The sequence below is a fragment of the Maniola jurtina genome, chromosome 10 (genome assembly GCF_905333055.1).
Source record: "Maniola jurtina chromosome 10, ilManJurt1.1, whole genome shotgun sequence".
NCBI classification, from domain to species: Eukaryota; Metazoa; Arthropoda; class Insecta; order Lepidoptera; family Nymphalidae; genus Maniola; species Maniola jurtina.
This window is the reverse complement of record NC_060038.1, coordinates 9115701-9132226: the sequence shown is the minus strand read 5'-3', so window position 1 is coordinate 9132226 and position 16526 is coordinate 9115701. Positions and strand designations below refer to the sequence as shown.

General features: G+C 36.1%; 1 protein-coding gene across 1 annotated transcript in view; it reads left to right on the top strand.

Annotated features, from left to right (window-relative positions):
* Positions 1 to 380: 380 nt before the first annotated feature.
* The window catches only part of LOC123868853, a 26537-nt gene continuing 10391 nt past the window's right edge, over positions 381 to 16526 (top strand). Inside the window, exon 1 of the mRNA XM_045911497.1 lies at positions 381 to 394. The gene's annotated coding sequence lies outside the window, so the exon portion shown is untranslated. The remainder of the gene's footprint in view (positions 395 to 16526) is intronic.

Below are 16526 nucleotides of genomic sequence, written 5' to 3'. Positions count from 1 at the left end.
AATTTATTGTTATGCACTTTTTGTTTCCCAGTTTCATCCGTGATGATATCCCAAGCTGCTTTAATTTTATTATCAGAATTAATAATTTTTTGCTTTATGCAGAGTGACTTTGCTTGTATGCAAACCTTTTTGAATAATTTTGAATAATTTTTTACATATTCAACAAATGTGGGAGTGTAGTTATATTGTTTTTCTGCATACAAGTCGAACAACTTATTTCTACTTTTATAGATGCCAACAGTAGCCCAGTCACTAAATTTAAGATTTTTAAACAGTTTTGTTCTTAAAATGATACTAGACAAAAGATAAGTAGGTAGGTATAGGATAGCTTTTCCTCCGTTACCTAATTAATTCCTAATCTACCTAATCCATACTAATTACTTATATTACAAATGTGAATGTTTGAATGATTGTTACTCCCTCACGCCACAATGACTACCTACTTCATACGATTTGTTTGAAATTATTTGAAATGGAAATAATAAACCCCGATTTAACATCCTAATTCCTAAACAACTTTTTATCCCGGAAAAGAGTTTCCGCGGGATTTTTAAAGAAACCTCCCTACTAGATATATCCACGCGGATGAAGTTGTGGGCATCATCTATTAACTAAATATTTAGGCACATCCATTAAATCTAAAAACTTTTATGTAGTAGGTACTTAGTAGGTAGGTAAGTGCAGACATCCTACTTAGGTAAATTTTAGAAACTGCCGATCGCCGCCCGACGGTAATATACCGGCGGCGGGCGGTAAACATTTTTCTGGCAGCTTTTAACAGAGCTCTCTCCGTCACTTACTCCATACAATCGTAGTTCCCATTTCATTTGAATATTAAGCAACCAAAGTCCATGAAATTTTGCAGACATAGTCTAGAAACTAATATCTGTGTCTGTGGTGTTTTAGATTTTTCTAAAAATATGTAGTTTTAAAATTACAGGGGCTCAAAGATTTGTATTTTTCTTTAAAAAAAGGCCCAACTTTGTGCTCGTTTTTCTAGACAACGAAGCAATTTAATGAAATTTGGAAAAACCACAGACCTAGAAAATTTAATGAATATTATGTAGTAAAAAAATTATCGTTATATATTTTATATTGTTATAATTATGTGGGAACTACGAAAACCAGAAATTACACCCAGAAATCTTGAAAATTTCGTGCTGTCTCGATTTGTGCAAGCGGGGTGGTGAAGTGCGGGGGACGACACGTGAAACTGACAGAAACGGACAGTCTAAACACACGGGCCACATTTAGACTTCACCCGACTCCAAACTTGTCGATAGGTCTAACTAAATACATTTCAACTTGCGTTAGACGTATGCGTTACCTACTCAGACGTTGCCTGTAGATAAAAATATGTCTCATGTTTGCTGGCAATAGCGTATGCATCAAACCCTGCAAGTTGCAACTCTCTTGCAACCTATTCCTCACGCAATACGCACAGCTTTAATATTATAATTTTTGACAATGTATACTATATGTAATGCCATATCACAGGTCACTCTCTGATTTATTGCTAACAATTTACTTCCAAATGCAAAGAAATCTAAGTGTGTTGAATTCACACTGCCCAATACCAGGACCTTAAATGACATAAATTCATTGATAAATAATCATATGTTGAAAATAAAGGAGAACCCCGTGTTTCTCGGTATAATGTTAGATGCAAAGCTTCTATGGAACACCCACATATCAACACTTGATGGTAAACTCAGCTCTGCTGCTTACACTGTTAGAAAAATTCGACAGGTACTGACGTGGAAACTGCAAAAATTGTATATTTTGCCTATTTTCACTGTATTATGTCTTACGGACTCTTGCTATGAGATAAAGCGGTAGATATTGAGAAAAAAATGTATTACAGAAAAGGACAGGACGTGCAATTTATAATTTAAAACCGCGCGCTGCCATACAATAAAAATATAAGGAAATAAGTACCTTATCTATTATCTTATAGTAGCTTCTAAATATATTTACAACTAGCTAATGCCCGCAGCTTCGCTCGCGTGGATTTAGGTTTTTAAAAATCCCGATCCTTTCATTTCCCAGAACAAAAGTTGCCTCTCCGTAATAGCCCGTCCCCGGGATGCAACTTGTTTCTGTATCACGTAAGAATATTTAAACGGATTATCCTTTTCAAATCCCGAGGGATCACCAGGATTTAGGAATGCAATTTCTTACAGCATCAGGGTTGAGGTCAACGACAAAGTGTTTACTTGGTATAGATACCTTCAATATCAATTAATAATCGACACTTTTTAAATCCCATTAGCTTTAGTAGTCAGGTCCCCTGCAACATCAGGATTGAGGAGTTGGAATCCAAATTTTTTATTGAACAATGTCGCAAACTTTCTTTATCGATTAAAAAAACTACCCAAAATTACGCAGTTAGGTTACCTGCCAAATTTCATGGTTTTGAGTCAACGGGAAGTACCCTAGAGGTTTTCTTGACACACACGACAGACAGAGAGATAGACAACAAAGTGATCCTATAAGAGTTCCGTTTTTCATTTTGAGGTACGAAACCCTAGAAAACGTAGGAACGGCATTCCGAACCAGTGGTAAATTTTTCTGACCATCCAAAAACACTTTGAAGTTTACCTAAAAGTTTACAGGAATAAAAATTTATCATTGTATTCCATTCCATTTCATTCTATTCCATTCTGTTCAAAGATAAATAGATAATAAAAATATTTGTCACCGAAACAATAATTTACGATACATCGACCAATATCAATTTTACTGATGACAATCTGACTATTACCAAAGTGAACGACTACTATAATATCTATTATATACGACTAACATAATATGTATTATAAATTGTGTGCCGTTTGCATTCTCACTAGGTTCTCATTAAGTTTGTTTTATTTGGTTAAACTTTCTGGCATTTATATTGTTATGACGTTTAATTGGCAAACAGTCTGTTTATTGGCTGAAACTCAAAAATTCAGCCAATCACAACAAAGAAAATATTGTAATAATGATTGATGCAGCTTTCTGTAATTGAAAACAAAATATTTGACATTAACTTGAATGTGACAGTGTTTTCCGAATAGGGTTGCCAGAGGCCCCGTATTTTACTGGTTACCCCGTATGTCAGGATAGAGAAACCGGTAATTATGAACATAAAATACGGGGCAAATAAAACTAAATATTTTTAGGGTTCCGTAACTCAAAAGCAAAAAGAACTCTTATAGGATCACTTCGTTGTCTATCAGTCTGTCTGTCTTTCCGTCTGTCCGTCTGTCCATCTGTCCTTCTATCCGTCTGTCATGTGTTCATGAACAAATATTAGTATTTTCAATTTTCAAAGTAAGATAACTACATATATCAAGTGGGTTATCATATGAAAGGGCTTTACCTGTTCATTCTAAAACAGATTTTTATTTATTTTTATGCATATTTTTTTTAATGCATAACAGTTTTTGATTTCTCGTGTAAAATGTCGAAAAAAATACCCGAATCGGAACCCTCGGTGCGTGAGTCTGACTCGCACTTGGCTGGCGAAACCGAACACTGACGTTATGTCCAGTAGAAAGAATATTTTCCTTTTGCGGCAATGCGTAGCCGAAACCCACTCGATATTGATCATGGTCGTAGCCAAGGCGGCGGGGCTTGGTTTGAGGATGTTAGCCTTTTTTTATACAAGTTAGCCCGTGACTTTAATCTTTTCTAGTGGTAAGTGATGATGCAGTCTAATTTCTTGGCCGTTAGGGCCATACTAACCATATAACTAGCCATGACCGAAGCCTCCCACCAGACCAGAAATTTAGAAATGGCGACTGCGCCTGGGAAGCCGTCAAAAACCTAAGCCTAAAATAATACTTACACTATTTCTTGCATTTGCTTACCAATTTTTTTTTGGAAATATATCAAACATTTCGCGCTCACTTCACTCGCGCTTTGAATTTGTATTACTTGGGTGTAAGCCCCGCAATTTCGTTTGCATGAATTTAGAGTTTTAAAAATTCCGTGGGGGATTTTCCGGGCTAAAAAGTTTATGTCTGGGATGCAAGTTACCTCTGAATAGTAAGTACCAAAATTTTGGTAAAGAAGATGGGCCGTGAAAGGGTAACAAATAGATAGGCAAATAGATATACTGTCGTATTTGTAATATTAGTATGGATAGGGAGCTTTAAAATAAAATCTTGCTATGGCTAAACTCGTTTCCCTTTCACTTTAATTCTTTCTGTAATTGAACCAAAAACACTTACGCTCACTGCGCTCGCGCTTTTTTATTGTTGTATTTTATCTCACTGTCAAATTGAAAGGCGAAATTCCACTAACCAGGTAATTAGCCCATAAAGTTGAGCGAATGTTATTTTCCTCATGACAGGATTCAGTTCCGGCCCTGATAAAACCTCTCCCGAAATCGATTCCTGGCTACGGCCATAGTATTGATACTGTGAAGGTGGAATTACAAGTTAAATGTAAATTTAAGTTAAAATGCAAAGATTGTATGCATGAAATGTATAACATTTTGCTTTACAAAACTAGAGTTTTTAAAAGCTACTTAAATAAATAAATCTTTTATTTAAAACCACATTGCAAACACAGTTCACCAATCAAGACACGGCAACATACAGAGAAAAAATACAAAACTTACAAATAAACTGAAATATCTAAATAGGCTTTCCATGCATTTCAGAGAGAACCACCGCCTATTTCTTCAAATACTTCAAATTTTTAAATTTCTTCAAATCTAAACCCCGTATTTTTGATGGTGGTAGCCTGTAAATCAAAAAGAGGCAGGTGGCAACCCTACTTGCCACATGACATTACAGAATGAAAAATTGTTTTCATTACTCGGTAAGCCTACTGCCATAGTTTCACAGAAAGTGTGACGGTAGTTGTGACCTCTGATTGGTCGACTGTCTTTCACTATTTGCTAAAATTGATGATTGCAACAACAATTTTTTCTTTTTTGTAATCAAAAACAGAACACGGACGTCATACAGGTTGACTAATTGCAATCATTTCTGACCGGCTAACATTGTTCCGCTAGTGGCTCAAACTCACTGTCGCAGCAAGAACATGGTAAATTCAGCCAATCACAGCAATTAGAATTGGTTATCACAAATGCACCGATCTAGGAACCGAGAATACACGAACCAGGGCAGATAGAGATGAGAACAATAATATCATACGTAGGAAATCGACGGGGGATCGTTGACAATGATCCTCTTAAAATGTTGATGGTAATAATGTAGAACCTACACCTACTTACTTACTGACAATCACAAATATTTTGGCATGGTTTAAACTGAAATTGTATGAAACAAACGGGTTCAATCTCTGTTTAAAACCGCACCTAAGTAGGTATAGTTTTTTAATAAGACCACTAGAAAAATTACCTAAGTACTTAGATATAATTTAGATTAGGTAGGTAGGTATGTAGATATAGGTAATCTACACCTGCTGTGCTAGTTATTATCTAAGTGTTGAGCACGGGTTTTCTTTCAGAATGAAAAGGATAAGGAAATAGTCCATCACACTGGCCAATTGCGGATTGGCAGACTACACATTGAGTACATTATAGAGAACTCTCATGCTGCATGCAGGTTTCTTCGCTATGTTTGACTTCACCGTTAAAGTAAGTGATAAAGCTTTAAAAAAAATAGTGGTGTGTGCCGTGATCGAAACCCGGATCCCCTAAATAGAAGGTTGACGTTTTAGTCACTGAACTATTGCCGCTTTAGATGTATAGTACTATCTAGTAGCTTTATGAGTTATATTTGAAAAAATTACTAGCGCCATCTATGCGATTAGAGAGTTAAAAGAAAAACAATGTTCAAGGACGCATGCGCGCACCAAAATGGCTGCCGATCAATAATAACCTAATGCCACCCCATTTCCCCCCTTTTGTGGAAACTTGAGTAAGCTCGAAGCTATGCAGAGGAAAATATTATTTACTGCTGTTGGTTTAAGATTTAAATACGATTACCTAACGTATTCGATTAGGTAACATAGATACTTATTTGGAATCTTTCGCTCTATCAATCTTCTTCTATACACCACAAGGAAATACGTATTGTAGGTAAGTAGGTAGGTACTTAGGTAGATACTAACTATTGAGTTCCATGTGAATTCCATGACTTAGATGTGAAGAAACCTTCATAATAAAAATAAGGTAAAGGCGAGATAGATGCCCCAGTGGGATAGTTGCCTCATTTTCAAAAACCTAACTTCCCAAAATCGCTACAAAGAATTAATAGTATTGGCGTCACTCAGAAAAGCAGGTATTATTTAAATATTTTTATCGGATTATTGGAATGTCCTCTCAAAACCAACACAAAAAACACAAGTTCAATGTGTAAAGGTTATCCGAGAGTCTTAATCTAAACAAACTAATGCCAAAATAAATAATTTAATTAGAGCGTGATTGCTATCACAACATCTAATTATCCAGTTCACAATCCAAATACCGAAAATATGCGATATCGCTCCGAATCTCAGAAGGAGACTAAACTAAAACCTTCGAAACACCCGTATTTATACAAGTTCAATCTTGTTGGCCTCCTAGCAACAGATTGTATGACATCGAATGAGCCAAATATCGATTTTATCAAACTACCTGCATTAGGTAAATTAATAATTTTATATTATTTTTGACAACTCAAATCAATTTTTAAAAATAACCTTACAATAGTTTTATTAAATAGCTTAGGCACCACACACCTTATTCCCCGCAGGTCATCTTGCAGAACAGATGCGTTTCGCTTGTGCATGTGATCATCTCCGCCTCGAACTCCAAAAATGCTTGTAACGTGTCCAACGTAAGTATTTATTGTTGCATAACTTTGTAAGTACCAATAAATCCCGTTCCGTTTTTTTTATGTCAATACGCTAGTACTTACACACCTACGTGTTAATCTCGGTTTTGTATTTAATTTAATTAAAAATGAAAGGATATCTATCCCTATCAAAAAGGATAGATGCCTCGATTTTTAGCGGGATAGATGCCCTTAGGGACGCCTTAGAGGCATCTATTCCCCATACCCTTTTACATATTCAGCGAATTTTAAATGTTTTATTTTCTTCTAGACCTACTCTGTATTTTGAAAATAATACAGCTCTCATAAAAATGGACCAAAACAACATGGGGATCAGTAAAATAACGTGAGAAACGTTGAAAGTTAAATGTTGAAATTTTATTTTTGTTGGAAAAGTTTTTTTGTAGTTTTATTATGGGTGTGTGACTCATTTTGGAATTATATTCCAAACATTATAAAGAAAACATTTTAATATTATATATTTTACTTATTTTATACCATAGGGCATCTATCCCTCTTAGCATTTTCATGGCAGGGCGTCTACCCCTTCAAAAGGCATCTATCCCCAAAAAAATGTGTCTGCAAAAACTCACTTTATGCAAAACCAGTAGGTAATTGTTAGGTCAACAAAAACTAGTCGTAACGTTACCTGAAAGATTAAACTAGCTATACTAACAGGAATTATTCTAATTAAATTAATAGTTTTTAAATAAGAATACTTTTTCAAAAAGTGGGGCATCTATCCCGCCTTTGCCCTATATAATTACTACACAAATTCCAAACCCCTGTTTTACCTCTTTAAAGGATGAATTTTCGAAAATCCTTTTTTAGCCAGAGTAATGTAAGCTAGGCATAGACATAGTCATTTAATATTTATAACTAGCTGACGCCCGCAGCTTCGCCCGCGTGGATTGGTCAGATCCCCTGCAGCATCAGGATTGAGGAGTTGGAATCCAATTTTTTTATGAAACAATGTCGCAAAGTTCCTCTATCGATTAAAAAAGAAATGATGCAAATCGGTTCAGAAATCTCGGAGATTTCGGTGTACATAGGTAGAAAAACACAACTCCCTTCTTGAAAGTCGGTTAAAAAAGTAGCCTATGTTACACCCTGGTCAATCCTCTACTTGTATGTGACAATCCCGTTAAAATCGGTTCAGCCGTTCCGAAGATTAGCCTTTTCAAACAGACAGACAGACAGACAGACAGACAGACAGACAGACAGACAGACAAAAATTTTAAAAACGTGTGATTCAGTTATGGTATCGTTCAAATAACCATATGACCTTAATATGTGGTAGTTATTTCGAAATTACAGAGAAACACTCCAATTTTATTTATTAGCATAGATACCTACTTATACTTACCGAAAAGAAATTCTTTGTAACTACTTAGGTATAGAAAGACTCCTCGACAAACCATCTGGTTTGTCGAGGAGTCTTTTTACATCAGGAGGAACATTTTTAAAGCAAAATGAAAATCTTTTCATTTTGCTATTTTGCGCATTTTTAGGGTTCCGTACCTCAAAAGGAAAAACGGAACCCTTATAGGATCACTTCGTTGTTTGTCTGTCTGTCTTTCTGTCTGTCCATCTATCATGTCAGTCAAGAAAACCTAGCTAGGTGCCTATACTTACTTAGGGTAAGTACACCCCGTTGACCTAGAATCATGAAATTGTCTTATAGCACAAGTAAAGGAAAGAATCCAGAACCTGTGAATTTGTGGTTGCATCACGAAAAAAAATATGTGTTTCAATTTTCAAAGTAAAATACTTAACTATAAGTAGGTAGTTACCAATTGGGCCAAGTAGGGTATCATATTATGGAAGGTCTTTACCTGTACATTCTAAAATAGATTTTTATGTAGGTATATTAATGAATTTGTCGATGATTTATCGTTGATTTGCCGATTTGTTTGATTTGAAAGTTGCCGTTTATTTTTGATTTTTAAATTTGACATGCTTGACGAAATAGAAATGTCCAAAAATATACCTAAGGCCATTATCTAAGTATTACTTGTACTTCGTCTGTGGTGGCATTTGCTGGCGCGCGTATTGTGACTTTTTGGAGTGTTTTTTTTGTTAAAACTGACTGGAAAGCGCTCTAAGGGGGTGCCGTGCGTATGTCGGCGAGCGCCGGTACAGACGGGGTCCATACTTGTATAGTTTAGCTAACTTGTTACAAATAACTACAAACTTGACATTGGCTAATCATTGTAAAAGCCAGACGAGAGAGAGAGAAAAAAAAAAGTATTACTTAGGTAGGTAGGTATACCTATCTATATCTACCAAATTTTCCGTATGGAGCTGGGGTGCATCAAATAGGTAATCCTAAGTAATAAAAAAACCGACCAAGTGCGACTGACACTCGCGCACTGAGGGTTCCGTAGAACTACAGAAGAAGTAAAAAAGTTTTTCTGTATAAAGTAGGTAGGTACTTACTTGGTTTTAGTTAAATGGTGTAATTTTAGTTTAATAGTAGATAGGCACCTATAGGTAAATGTTGCACCTACTTACAATTGTTTCAAAAAAATATTTAAAAATTGTAAGTATTAGGTAATGGAAACCATACTGCAATGAATTTGTATATTTTATACTTAAGTATTCATAATTGTATGGAAGTTGTTGGTGTAAATAAATAAAATTAAAATTAAAATAAAAAACAGTAAGGATCACTTTTGTTGACGGTCTGCAAAACTAACTTAGTTTTGTTATTGTCAAAAAAACTATGCTAGTTAGAGCGTTAGTTTTATTTCTCCTGTATTATATATACCTACTATTTAACAAGTCTAAATTAAAAATTTATAACACCCCCGACATGTGAAGGTTACAGTAACTAGAAAAGAGCTGATAACTTTCAAACGGCTGAACCGATTTTCTTGGATTATAGCTAAGAACACTCTCGATCAAGCCACCTTTCAAATAAAAAAAACTAAATTAAAATCGGTTCATTAGTTTAGGAGCTACGATGCCACAGACAGATACACAGATACACAGATACACAGATACACACGTCAAACTTATAACACCCCTCTTTTTGGGTCGGGGGTTAATAAAATAGAATCGAATAAGCTTTGCAATTGCACTACAAACTGCCATCTATGCAGTACATGAAGTACATCTAACTCTACTTAACAGCGCCATCTCTTGAAGAGCTTTCGAACCAGTAAGCAAGAGCTTTCGCTTAGGGAAAGCGACATCTTTCAAAAAAGCTTCCAACTGCTCTAACGTATTCGGCTGACTACCACCTGTGTTGATGGTTCAAATATCATTTCATTTTAATTCAGCTTATAAAGGGTAGATGTCAATTTATGTAGAAATAGAAGTTTTAATTGTTTAATTTTTAAAGAAGAAAAATAGTACAAAATAAATTGCCTACTATTTAGGTAGATATACATAGTAGATATATCTACGACGTGAATGAATATGATTTAAACCCTAAACCTTACCCTAAACTGTAAAACCTTAAAATAGACATACCTAGGTACAATCGTAGATATGTACTTACCTATTTAAAAATAAATTTTAAATACCAGTTAAGAATAGTCTACTAAGGTATGGCATTAATTGCAGCCTTAAATAATAAATATCTTAAGGTAGGAGCTTTCATAATAGTATCATTAACCGAGACCTACCTATGGCATGAAAAGCTTTCCTAGGCACGGAGGGAAGGTAAAAGCCCATAATAGGAAAACTAAAGTTAAAATCCATCCAGTTATCGTCTTGATTTGACGTAGCTTAACCGGTGCAATCGATTGTTATTCGCTATCCTCAATAGGCCATACCGGTCCCAGTGCCCTGTTTGACATTCATTCATTCAAAAATGAAAGCTTTGTCTGTGTCGACTGTCGAAGTCGGTATTGGTTGATTTCGGCGCCATTTGCAAAGGGCCGGACTGAATGGCGCCACGCCTACGTATCACTGAAACGAAACCAACAATCAAGACCGCCTTCGTACTCTGCCATCTTTAAATAATGCTCACCATAATATCGGCATGGGTTTGATTAATGCGACCAAGTTTGAGAGTAAAAGCTCAGGGAGCTTTTAAATATGGCCGGGCGGATTTAGGAATGCAAATATGGGGAAACTAGGTAGGTAGATACTAGATAGGTATACCCATAGACCTACGATTTTTCGCTACGACGAATTCAAACATTAGATAAGCATTCTTAGGAACCTACCTAGGTACTTATAAGTAGGTATCTCTCTGTGCGTCGTGTTAGTCATTGCTGGGAGTCGTGACCATGACCATTAACCACAGAATGGTAGTTTAATTGATAGATGTACAATAATATATTATAGGTATAATAAACATACAGCTCTACTTACTAATAGGTATAGGTAATAATAACGAAGTTATCTAGACCTAGGTATAAAATAAGAACCAGTACTTATAGGTAAGTATACTTAAGTGAAGGGGACTAAAACGAGCACCAGCCTAAAGTGAGCACCTCTTTTAAAACTAAAGTTTATAAACTCAACGCGGTCGTAGGTGCCTTACTGAACTGAACTGGCATGGAGTAAGAACAGGAATAATTTCTCTTAAACTACCTATTAGGTACCTAGTTAGGTAGGTATGTATTCCATTACCATAAACAATCAGAAGATAAATAGGTAGGTAAGTATAAAAATCCAGTCTTTCATTGCACGTAAACTGACGTAACTTACCCACCTACAACCTAAACTAAACTCTGTAATATTTGTGTTAAGTAAGTAGATGGGTATATAACTACTACGTCACCGTAACTCCTACCATTTTAGTGTCCATTTGTAAGCGTTTACGACAAATAACAACCTTTAGAGTCGTTCGCTCGATTTATTGACTCAAAAGTTCATAACATTTCAAATTATTAGCGCTGAATTGGCCGTTACGCGTTGAATAGCGCTTTATTGTTTACAATTTACACGATACAACGCTACATTTAGCTTTCAAGGAATATTAATATAGTAAATGTATAATATTCGGTTTATGTCTATTGCCTAGGCATCGATTCCCTACCAAAGCTCTATGGTTCTGAGTTCTGGGTTCCGCATTTACTTGCCTCCTACTTGGCAATAACATGGGTCAACAACATTAGGTAGGTATATGAGGCCAGGATACCTAATACATGACGGCGCGGTGTCGTGCCGGGCTACTGCTGCAGTGTCATGTCGTGCTGTGCTACGGCGCGGCGTCATGCCGTGCTACGGCGTGTTGTCGGTTCATGCTACGGTAGGCACCGTAGCGATATTTTTGCTACCGATTTCAAGCGCTCGGCGCCTAGCATGGTTCATGAAGTAAGTAGATTGCGTCACGCCTTAGAACAACACCATAACGCCGTGGTCATATTATGTCCTGACCCTAATTCACCGAATAGGGCTAGCCACAAAGACACGACACTAATTAACGATGCGCGATCTAAGTAAGTAGGTACTTCAAGTCTGTTTATTTGTCTCTAAAAATTAAAAAATTAAAAGCTTTATCTACTCTACCTAACCTACTCAACTCTTTTAGTCAGGGCGCTTTATGAAATCTCGTTTTTTTTTGGCTTCGGTTACTTTAGATTCAATATGCCTATCACCATTCACCTTCATCTCTATTCTCAATCCATCGCGATTTCACCTGAGCACAGCCCTCTTTTCGGAATGAGAAGGGTTTTAAACAGGGCTCTCTCCATCACTTACTCCATACAATCGTAGTTCCAATTTCATTTGAATATTAAGCAACCAAAGTCCATGAAATTTTGCAGACATATTCTAGAAACTAATATCTGTATCTGTGGTGTTTTAGATTTTTCTAAAAATATGTAGTTTTAAAATTACAGGGGCTCCAAGATTTGTATGAAAATTTTAAGACCGCGTAACTTTGAAACCGAATATTTTAACAGAAATCTGGAAAACCACAGACATAGATATTAGTTTCTAGAATATGTCTGCAAAATTTCATGGACTTAGGTTGCTTAATATTCAAATGAAATTGGAACTACGATTGTATGAAACGAGTGGAAACGAGTGACGGAGAGAGCCCTCTTAAGGCCTTTAGGACATAGTCTGACCTGGCTATAGGCCGACGTGCGACGTCTTAACAGGGCTCTCTCCGTCACTCGTTTCCACTCGTTTCATACAATCGTAGTTCCAATTTCATTTGAATATTAAGCAATCAAAGTCCATGAAATTTTGCAGACATATTCTAGAAACTAATATCTGTGTCTGTGTCACGTGATTGTAAAAAGGCACTTAGGTAAGTGCCTTTTTAAAATCACGTGCTGGCCAATATTGGCTGGGCTTTGTGAATGATATTTGTAGAAGAAAACTTGAGTTTGAAGTTGAACTACTACGAAAGAATAGGTAGGTAAGTAAAAGCTCGAAGAATTAATTCCTCCCTACTCTTGTACGGTAGACAGCGCCGACTCAGTTAATTTCCCGCTTAGTTAACTTTACTGCCGCCCGCTGATTGGATATTGATTAGATTTCACCGTTTCACTAGTTTAAATGGCGGTTCTTTTCTGAAATAACATCGTCCAACTCAAATTTACACTCACTACGCGATTGTAATTACCGACGTGCAGTTTATGATCGTCCTGATTACATAAAACATGGCGTTAAATCGGTTTTAAGATGAAAATCTGTATTGCACAGCTATAATAGACTAATAGGTAGGTACTCTTTTTAGAAGAGGAATGTCTGGCCTAGTTGTCATAATGGAGCATAGGTACTTACTTAATATTGTGTCAGTCAATCGCGCTAAGTTGGCACCTAATCCCCATTCCCCTTTCCCATGCAACGTTGACCCAAGACAGTATTTAGGGTTCCGTACCTAAGGGTGCCAACGAGACCCTATTAGGTACCTATTGAGCCTCCACTGACCTTCTGTCTATCCGTCCACCCGCCTGTCAGCGGGCTGTAAGTATCTCGTGAAACGTAAAAGGTCGAGAGCCAAGGTCGAGAGTTGGAATATTTTTAATGTGTATTTCTATTGCCGCTTTACCAACAAATAAAAATAATTCAAATGTCCGCCATAAAAAATAAAAAAAACCTAAAGTGTTAATTTATTTCCTTGTACGATGGTACGGAACCATTCATGTGCGAGTCTGGCTCGCACTTGGTTGATTTATAAAGCTTGATTCTTGATTACCATCAAGCTCAAGCCTGTCCACGATCAAGTTTTCGATTTGCATATGTTTAAAAATTTAGATAGGTTGATGTTCGATAGGTATCTTCATACCTAATAGTGTTATTTTATTTTATTTATTTATTTTTACTTTGAGTTATGAGGTAGGAAGGTATTTATCTAATAAATTTTTAAAACTTGATCGTAGGTGATGTTCAATGGACCCATAAAATAAAATGCTGCTGCGCAATTACTTTTTCAATTCATGTTCTTGCATTTATAAGTACCTAAGTACTTACTTACCGATAGGTAGACATGTGGTAGGAGGTCAAACATCTACAGTTTCTTAGGTTAGTTGCAATTACTTTTGATTACTTGGTAAGTAGCACTCCACTTCACTATGCCTATAAAATATAATTATACCTACCTACCTACCTACCTACCTATGTACCTACAGCCCACGCCCGACCTAGGATACAATAAATCAATAGATAACTATGTTTTTCCTCAGTGCCTAATAATATAGCCTCCCGTATAAAAAATAAGCGTGAACAACATAATAAACATTCACGACCATCAATTTAAAAGCGTATACAAACACAAAAAGTCTTACGCTAAATTAATGGGTGCAATCAAATCGTTTACAGCCGTAGTGTGGCGTTCAAATATAATATAGGACTGTTAGATAATAACAACAAATCGTAAATGGAGAGGAAGCTCAAAACTTGACCTCTACCCGTTTGAAATTGCTTTACTGCTTCATAGTTGCGCAAGAGCCAGATTGCTTCTAATCCACTACTTGGGTGTCTGTCAGGTTTTATGTCGAACTACATAAAGCGTAATAACGTGTCCCATACAGCCTTCTCGGCAAACTGCTTCGAGTTTGAACCTTATGGGGCTCGTAATAACGATGTTATAGGCTGATGAAATAGGCTCGTGCACGTGGGTGAATCGTAGGCCATTATAAGTTTACGGTTCATGTCATTCATTTAGCGAACTGTGATGGATTCAAATGATTTACATAGAGTTTATGTTGATTTATATTACTTAGTAAATAGACAAAGGTAAATGGTAGAGACTAGAGAACATATTGTAGAGAATAAACGTCGCCTGCCAACTTCCCTTCCTTTGTTACGTTGGATTTTATCTGGGTTTTTTAAAGTTCACTTAAGCTCTACAAAAAGGAGAGTCATCGTTTAAAGAAAATTAATGGAAATGAGTAGGTAAATGATTAAGGGAAGTTAAATTGATGATAATAATTGCTATCGAAGTTGCATTGATTTCCTATTAGGTAGCCGGCAAATAGGCAGACAGTAGGTACAATACAATATTTTTATAAAAGAATAAAAAACCAATGAGTAGGTAGGTAATTTCTATAAGTAGATACTTACCTAAGTAAGTAGACGCAGTAGGTATTAGATATTAGGTAAATCTGTGAATGTTATTATTATAGGCAGGTATTATTAGTTATTTTACCTATAAATCTGCTAAAATATGTTTTATCCACAAATATAGTATACTTAATTACCTATACTTACCTACTTATAGATAGGTAATAAATAATATAGATCTTGCTTTTTGGTAAGATTGTGTTAAGTAAGGGGTAGGTGCCTGTGCTTAGTGACTGTTGTCTGTTAGATATACCTACCTAAGTTTAGAAATGAAGACTCCTAGGCATACCTATCTACATGTAAGTATCGCTCCTCCCTAACCTAACAGTATTAAATAAATATCTTATTAGAATTAGGTACATTAAGATTTTGATATAAAATAGTAATTAAGTAATTAAATATAATAATATTATTGAATACATACAAATACTTAGATAATAAAACAGATAGACAACTATTCAAACTCTTTAAGAGCACTCTAATTAACTCCCCTTAATTTGCATGTACATAAATAATTATATTTTTATATAAAGAATATTTATAAAATTTGTACCTGTAAAATTTGTACAGCAAAGGCAATGGTCACTATTGCAATGAAATCAAATAAGGTAAATACATAGGTGGTTATCCAATTAGTGAAGTTGAATTCAATCAATGAGATGACTCTATTTAAATAAGAAGTCAAAAACAACAAATCTGTAACGGTCTTGACTAAAATTCAACGAAAAGTGTCGAATTGTCACAGACCAATACGAACGTGACACCCAAAGGTTCCCGACGCATTGTTTCGTAGCGCTTCACGCGTGTTTGCATCCCAAACAGCGCGGCATGCGACTAAGCAATTATCACTTACCTGCGACTCGAACACAACACTGACCAGATTTATAGTCGATAAACTAGTATCATCACTTTTAGTATGCTGTAAATTAATTATGGTTCACTGTAACGCGGTGCGCGGTGCGCGGCCGGTCGCAGCGGCGGCGTTCGACGATATGCGTTGAGCGTCCACTGGGCGGGCGGGGCGTCGTAGATTCGCTCCAAGCTCCAAGCACACTCGAAGCGCGCGCCGCTGGCACCATCCCTCGTATCTCATTTCTTCAATTTGCCTCACTGTGAGATTTTTGATTTTTCAAGTAGGTACCTACACAGGGAGTCCTGACACGTGTTTGTGTGCTGAGTAAATAATATGTGCCGTTGCGAGCTTTTTTACGTCTTTTTACGAGTGTGCGATATAATATGTAGATAGGTAATTCAATAAATTATTATTAGTAA